Source organism: Gossypium arboreum, chromosome 7 (genome assembly GCF_025698485.1).
Source record: "Gossypium arboreum isolate Shixiya-1 chromosome 7, ASM2569848v2, whole genome shotgun sequence".
Taxonomy (NCBI): domain Eukaryota; kingdom Viridiplantae; phylum Streptophyta; class Magnoliopsida; order Malvales; family Malvaceae; genus Gossypium; species Gossypium arboreum.
In genome coordinates, this window is record NC_069076.1 from 43,955,483 (window position 1) to 43,963,679 (window position 8,197).

Sequence of the window (8,197 nt, forward strand, 5' to 3'; positions counted from 1 at the left end):
AGTTGATGAGGTTTATGATTCTTTAACCTCGTATGATAAGATGAAGCATCTTGTGGTTAAACCCAACTCTCGGGAGAGGGTCTCATTGTTCGTGGGAGACAAGACCGGAATGTTGATGATGATCGTGGTAGAACACAGAACGGAATCCTCGTGGTAAATCTAAGGGTAGATCGAAATCTTCAAGCAGAGGTAAAACTTGCAACTTCGCAAGAAGAAAGGGCACATTAAATCTGAGTGCTATAAGCTACAAAATAAGATTAAAAGGGAGGCTGCGAATCAAAAGGAAAACTGACCGGAAAATTCGGTGAAGGCGATGTTGTAGAAGACTACAATGATGGTGAACTTCTAGTTGCTTCATCAATGATTCTAAAGTAAGCGAGAGTGGATACTTGATTCAGGCTGCACCTTCCACATGAGTCCCAATCGGGATTGGTTTACAACTTATGAAACAAGATTCTGAAGGTGTTGTTTTGATGGGAAATAATGCTTCATGTAAAATCGCGGTGTTGGAACAATTAAAGTTAAGATGTTTGATGGAGTTGTCGAACACTTAGTGACGTGCGGCATGTTCCGAATTGAAAAGAAATTTAATTTCGTTGAGTACTCTTGATTCAAAAGTGCAGATACACAATTTGAAAGTGGGGTTTTAAAGATTTCCAAAGGGTCCCTTGTTGTGATGAAAGGGCAAAGAAAGATTGCCAAGTTATATGTTTCTGAGGTTCTCATATTCTTGGTGATGCATTTGTCGCTTCCTCTTCCTTGTCGATGATGATATTACTAAACTTTGGCATATGCGCCTAGGGCATATGAGTGAGAATGGCATGGCGAATTAAGCAAAGAGGACTTCTTAATGGGCAAGAAATTTGCAAACCGAATTTTCGTGAGCACCGTGTGTTTTGGGAAGCAAAAGAGAGTTCGATTCACTAGAGGAATCCATAACACGAAGGAAACGTTGGAGTATATCCATTACGATCCGTGGGGCCGCCCGAGTGCCTTCGAGAGGTGGAGCTAATTATATGCTAACCTTTATTGATGATTTTTCGAGAAAAGTTTGGGCGTTCTTCCGAAGCGAAAAGCGATGTGTTTTCCACATTTAAGTCTTGGAAAATTATGATTGAAAAACAGACGGAAAAGCAGATAAAATACCTCCGCATGCAGACAATGGCTTAGAGTTACGTTACGATGAGTTTAATAGATTGTGCAAGTCGAAGGATCATGAGACACTTGACGATTCGTCATACTCCACAAGAAAGCGGCGTTGCGTAAGCGAATGAACGAAGCGATCATGGAGAAGGTTCGATGTATGTTGTCAAATGCCAACTTACGAAGTCGTTTTGGCGTAAGCGACCTCTCTTGCATGTTTTTGATCAACCGATCTCCATCCGTTGCCATTGAGAAAAAGACTCCACAAGAGGTATGGTCGGTAATCCCGCTAATTATTACGATTTAAAGATTTTTGGGTGTCCTGCGTATGCTCATGTTGATAATGGAAAATTGGAACCGAGATCCATTAAATGCGTTTTCTTGGTTATAAAGCTGGTGTAAAAGGCTATAAGTTATGGTGTCTGAAAATAGAAAAGTTGTGATTAGCAGAGATGTTGTTTTGATGAAACCGCTATGCTACCTAACTTATCTCTTAAAGACTCTTCCAATAAAGAAAACCAAAAGCGGTGGAGCATCGATTAATACGAATCAACTCCTCAAGCCAATACAAAATTGAGAATAGAGTTGCTTCTTCACCGCAATACTCTATCGCCAAAAACAGGACAAGAAGAGAAATTAAACCTCCAAAGAAGTATGCCGAGGTTGATCTAGTTGCTTATGCTTTAAATGTGGTGAAGATATAGATGCGAATCAAGAGCCATTTAATTATTACGAGGCGATTAGCTATGAAGACTCGAAAAGTGGATGTTTGCTATGCAAGAGGAGATGGAATCACTCCACAAAAGCAGAACATGGGATCTTGTAAAACTTCCTAAAGGTAAAAAGGCATTCGTTGTAAATGGGTGTTTAAAAGAAAGAAGGGACTCAGGAGTTGAAGAACCCGGATATAAAGCAAGGCTTGTTGCAAAGGGTTCTGATCAAATTCGAGTGGACTTCACAGATGTGTTCTCTCCGGTTGTTAAGCATAGTTCGATTCGAGCTTTGCTTGGTATTGTTGCCATGCATGATTTGGAGCTTGAGCGGTTAGATGTAAAACTGCATTTTGCATGGAGAACTTGAGGAAGATATTTACATGCAACAACAGAGGGTTTTATAGTCTCGAAAAAGAGGACTATGTTTGCTTCTTTGAAAAAGTCCCTTTACGGTTTGAAACAGATCACCAAGACAATTGGTACAAGAGGTTTGATTCCTTTATGACTTCTCATGATTTCAAAAGAAGTAGTTTTGACAGTTGTGTCTACTTTAAGAAAAAGCAGTGATGGTTCTTTTGTGTATCTACTTCTTTATGTTGATGACATGTTGATAGCGACAAAAGATAAAGAGAGATAAGAAAGGTTAAAGCCCAACTAAGTGAAGAATTTGAGATGAAAGATTTAGGACCAGCAAAGAAGATACTTGGTATGGAGATTCTCGAGATAGAAAAGCAAGTAAATTGTACCTAAGTCGGAAGGGTACATTGAGAAAGTTCTTTGCGAGTTCAATATGCAGAGTGCTAAGCTGTTAGTACTCCTTTAGCAGCCCATTTCAGACTTTCATCGGCCTTATCTCCTCAATCAGATAATGAGATTGAGTACATGTCACATGTTCCATACTCTAGTGCAGTAGGATCTCTCATGTATGCTATGGTTTGTTCACGTCCAGATTTATCATATGCAGTCAGTGCAGTTAGCAGATACATGGCGAATCCTGGTAAAGAACAACGGAAAGCGATTCAAATGGATTTTAAGATACTTACGAGGCACTACTAATGTTTGCTTACAGTTTGGAAGAACTAAAGATGGAGTTATAGGGTATGTTGATGCTGATTTTGCTGGAGACCTTGATAGAAGAAGATCTCTCACAGGTTACGTCTTTACAATCGGAGGTTGTGCAATTAGTTGGAAAGCCACTTTGCAAACTACGATCGCTTTGTCTACCAATGAAGTTGAGTACATGGCGATTCATGAGGCTTGTAAAGAAGCTATTTGGTTGAAGGGACTATTTAGTGAACTCAATGAAGACCTTCAAATCAGCACGAGATTTTGTGACAGTCAGTGCCATCTTTCTTACAAAAGATCAAATGTTTCATGAGAGAACAAAACACATTGATATTCGGTATCATTTTGTTCGTGATATTATTGCTCGTGGTGATATTGTTGTGAGCAAAATTAGCACTCATGAAAATCCTGCAGATATGATGACTAAGTCACTTCCTATAACCAAGTTTGAGCATTGCTTAGACTTGGTTGGTGTTCATTGTTGAAGTTAAACCCTTAAGGGGTTTTTGGAAGAGGTGAAGAACTTGTTTATTGAAAGTTCGCGATGAAGAACTTGTTCATTGAGAATTTGTGTCAAGGTGGAGATTGTTAGAATTAAGTGACCCAAATTCTTATTTAAATAAAATACGATGGAAAATAAAATAAAAGTAAAATCCATATAGAACTAGACTTCTTTTATTTTATTTTAGAATAAGGTTTTTAAACCTTATTAAACTCCATCTATTTTATATTGATTAGGATAAGGTGTTTCAATCCTACTAGAATATGGCTTTGCAAGCCTATAAATAGACATAGTCTATTCCTCTTGTATTTGAGTAAAAATTTTTCGACATAGTGAATTTTCTTCTCCTCTCGCCTGTGGTTTTTTTCCGAAAGGGTTTCCACGTAAAATTTATGTGTTCTTTATTTTATTTATTTTATTCTATTTTATTTTTCTCACATACATATAAAATGATTATAATGCTATACATGCCATACTCAAAATATACAAGCCATTATGCCAAGATGGTATACGGATAGTGTGAGCGTGCCTCCGACCGTTTCCGATTTCGAAATGGCTTGTCAACACTACAAGGAATGAAAAGGAGGAGTAAGCATAAATGCTTAGTAAGCTCACATGCAAATAGCAAGTAACATAACCATATAAGCAAACATAAAACATCATTTGCATAATCATCAAGAAGACATTCATATCACCTTTTCATTTATCATCTTACCATATTGTTGTTATATCGAGTTTTCAACCCGAGGGTTAAGTACATACCTGTTCAAAGTATCCATTTCACAACACTTACCAATACGTCCCTTTCATCTTGAGTATTCCTCCATTTGAGTAGAACTTTACCGTTGAACACATCGAATATAATTCGGATACATGGAAAGTTTGCACATAAGTGCCACATATGTAGCCAAGCTACCATGTAACCCGCCCATAAGTGAACTCGGACTCAACTCAATGAGCTCGGGCGTTCGCATCCATAAGTGAACTCGGACTCAACTCAACGAGTTCGGATGCCTAGTTACATCTCACGAACTCGGACTCAACTTAACGAGTTCGGACGCTCGCATCCATAAGTGAACTCGGACTCAACTCAACAAGTTCGGATGCTCAACCATCCTAGTGACATGTCACTTGTATCCTAATCTATTCCTAAGGTTCAAACGGGCTTTTCCTCGAACACTTATCCTTGCAGTCTTAGTAGAATGCTAAAATCAATACTCGGTAACAATTATATTTAACAAGTAGTTCACATAATTTACATATTATTTGAAATTAACCACAAAGCATACATTTCATAATAAAATTCAGCATAACATATAATTAACATCAATAACTTAAAATAACCATTATGCTACATTATTTACACATGAACTTACCTCGATGCGAAAATGGCTATTTTACCATTTCGTCCACAACTTGGTATTTTCCCATTTTAGCCCGAATTTCAGTTTTCCTTGCTCTATCATTTAAAATATAGTCTAATTAGGACTCACATTATTCAAATTGACCCAAAATCATATTTTGGAAAAATTACAATTTGCCCCTAAACTTTTGCATATTTACACTTTTGCCCCAAAGCTCGTAAATTAAAATTCAGCCTATTTTCTTATGTTTTATGACATGCTGATCATTTTTCCTTCTATGGCAACATCAAATTCTCACTCTAACATGTACTTATGACTATTAGGTATTTTTACCGATTAAGCCCTTTTGCTCGTTTTCACTTAAAACCGAGTAGCACAAGTTGTCTAACATAATTTAAAACCTCACATTCTATCATAAAACACCAAAATACACAAATTTCACCTATGGGTATTTTTCCAAATATAAACCCTAGGTTAAATTATTGCTAGCATAAGCTAAATCGAAGCTAGGAACTCCAAAAACGTAAAATCATTAAAAACGAGGCTAGAACGGACTTACAATCGAGCTTGGAAGCTTGAAAACCCTAGCCATGGTTTCTCCTTGCTATATTCGGCCATGGGGTTGAAGATGAGCAAAATTGGCTTTAATTTTATATTTTAATTCATTTTACCCTAAATGACCAAAATGCCCTTACTACTAAACTTTCCAAAATTCCATCCATGTCCAATTTTTGTCCATAGACTTAGAAATTGGTAAAATTACTCTTTAAGGACCTCTAATTAATAATCTAATTCAATTTTATGCAAAATACTTCTAGAACACAAGTTTTGCAATTTATTCAATTTAGTCCCAAATTTCAAATTAAGCACTTTATGCATAAAATTTCTTCACGAAATTTTCACACAATCATGCAATCATATCATAGACCTTAAAATAATCATAAAATAATTATTTCTATCTCGGATTTTGTGGTCACGAAACCACTATTCTGACTAGGCCCAAAATCAGGATATTACAAATATAATATACATAATCACAAACTTGAAAAAAATTTTGAACAGATGAAAATACTCTTTAATTTTCATCATATTATTAAATTAGCATTTAAAATAAGTATAATTAAATTTAAAATTATTAAATACTCTTTAATGTAGAAATGAGTTACTAGAATCTATGCATAAAATAGCATCTAAGTTAGGGATATTAAAATAGCATCTAATCCTTTAATTATATATAAATTTAGTCAAATTATACTTTTTGTGGTTGTACTATAATCTACTAGTGATTCTCTATGCTTTAATTTTTTTTTTTTAAAAAAAAATTGTCTATCAGCGATACAAAATGGCTGGGAGCGCTATAAATAGAAGTCCAAACATTGAGGTTTAGCAATACCAATTACTTGATAAGAAGAAATGGATTTGATAAAAGGAGATGAGATTAATCTTGATGAGTTGCTTGAAGCTCAGGCTCATGTTTGGAACCATACGTTCAGATTCATAAGCTCAATGTCACTGAAATGCGCCGTCGAACTACAAATACCAGATATCATCCACAACCACGGCCAAGCCATGAATCTTTCAGACCTAGCTTTGGCTCTTGGTATCCATCATTCAAAACTCCACTGCCTCCATTGCCTCATGCGCATCCTCATTCATTCTGGCTTCTTTGCTGAATCCAAAACCAACCCAACTGACCAACAGAAAGCTTATGTCCTCACCCGTGTTTCTCATATTCTCCGAAAGGACAATCCCTTGAGTTCAACTCCCTTCATACTCGGAATGCTTGACCCCGTTTTACTGAAACCATGGCAATATTTAAGTTCTTGGTTCCAAAACCTTGACCATCCTACAGCATTCAGCGCAGCTCATGGCGAGAGTATGTGGGATTATGCCGGGCATGAGCCGAGGGTGAATCATTTCTTTAATGATGCGATTGCCAGTGATAGGCTTCTGGCGGCGAGCGTGGTGCTTAGTAAGTGCAAAGGAGTTTTTGAGGGGTTGAAGTCGGTGGTTGATGTTGGGGGTGGGACGGGAATCATAACAAAGGTATTTGCTAAGGCTTTTCCTCAAACGGAATTCACTGTCTTTGATCTTCCCTATGTTGTTCATGGCTTGCAAGGATGTGAAAATTTGAATTATCTTGGTGGAAACATGTTTGAAGGAGTTCCCCATGGAGATATGATCATGCTAAAGGTTTGTTTATTATCTCTAATTAATTTTTTGTCTTGAAAATTAAAATTTAACCTTATTCTATTCATCATCTACTTAATTGCAGTGGATATTACATACTTGGAATGACCAAGACTGTATAAAGATACTAGAGAGATGTAAAGAGGAAATTGGGAAGAAAGAAAATGGAGGGAAAATCGTGATTATGGAAATGATAATTGAGAACCAAGAATTGGATGAACATCAGTCTACCGAAACTAAGCTGTTTTTTGACATGGGCTTTGATGGTTTGTCTTGGTGGTCAAGAAAGAAGCGAACAGCATTGGAGTAAACTGTTTGCTCATGCTGGGTTTACTCACTATGAAATATATCACACATTTTAGGTCTAAGGTGTGTTATTGAGTTATTTCCATAATTAATTATCTGTGTTAAAATATTAAATGGTTATAAATACATTAAATGAATATCTATAACTTTTAAACATTTATAAAAATAATGAGTTAAAACTCCATCCATTATTAAAATGCTTGATTAATGAAACAGTTAAATAAACTTTATTCATTTATGTTGCATTAAATATCAATGATTTATATATAAGTCTATTATAAATGGAAACAGGAGACGAGAAAATTATATATTTACTTTAAGTATTTTTTATTTAATTATTTTATAACATGAATAAAATTATAAAACCTATATGAAAGATGAAAATCGTGTTTATTATATTAATTTTAGTATTTTATCGAGTGGGCTATGTCTGTGTCTTTCTTTTTATTGTGTTTAAGATTATGATAGGAGTAATGAAGTGCTATCTTCCATTGTGGTAAATAAAATTTGCAGCATTTTTATTAATTTTTATTAATGACAAGAATTGATCGAATAGAGTGAAAAATTTAAATTAATTAAATTAATAAATTATATTTTATTATCTTAACTCGATTTAATTTTTATTATCTTGCTACCACCATCAACCATAAATCTAACACAAAACAAACATTAGAGTTTAAACTTTCGTATTTCGGATTGGTCGGCCACATAGCTTTAATCAGTAATGATATAAGATTTAACAAAAACTTTGTCTTAACAAACGAAAGTATAAAATTTGAAAGATTTAGAGGAAGTTAGATTGATGTAATCGAATTAATGATGATGTTCCGAATGAACTTGGAAAGTGTTCTTATTCAAGTTTGTGATATTCATTTTATATGGGAATAGAAATTTAATATTTTTATTTACAAATT

The 8,197-nt window shown here is 35.2% G+C and overlaps 1 pseudogene; it reads left to right on the forward strand.

Moving 5' to 3' along the window:
* The first annotated feature begins 6,200 nt into the window (after positions 1-6,200).
* On the forward strand, positions 6,201-7,417 carry LOC108477886 (probable O-methyltransferase 3; annotated as a pseudogene).
* Positions 7,418-8,197: the final 780 nt, after the last annotated feature.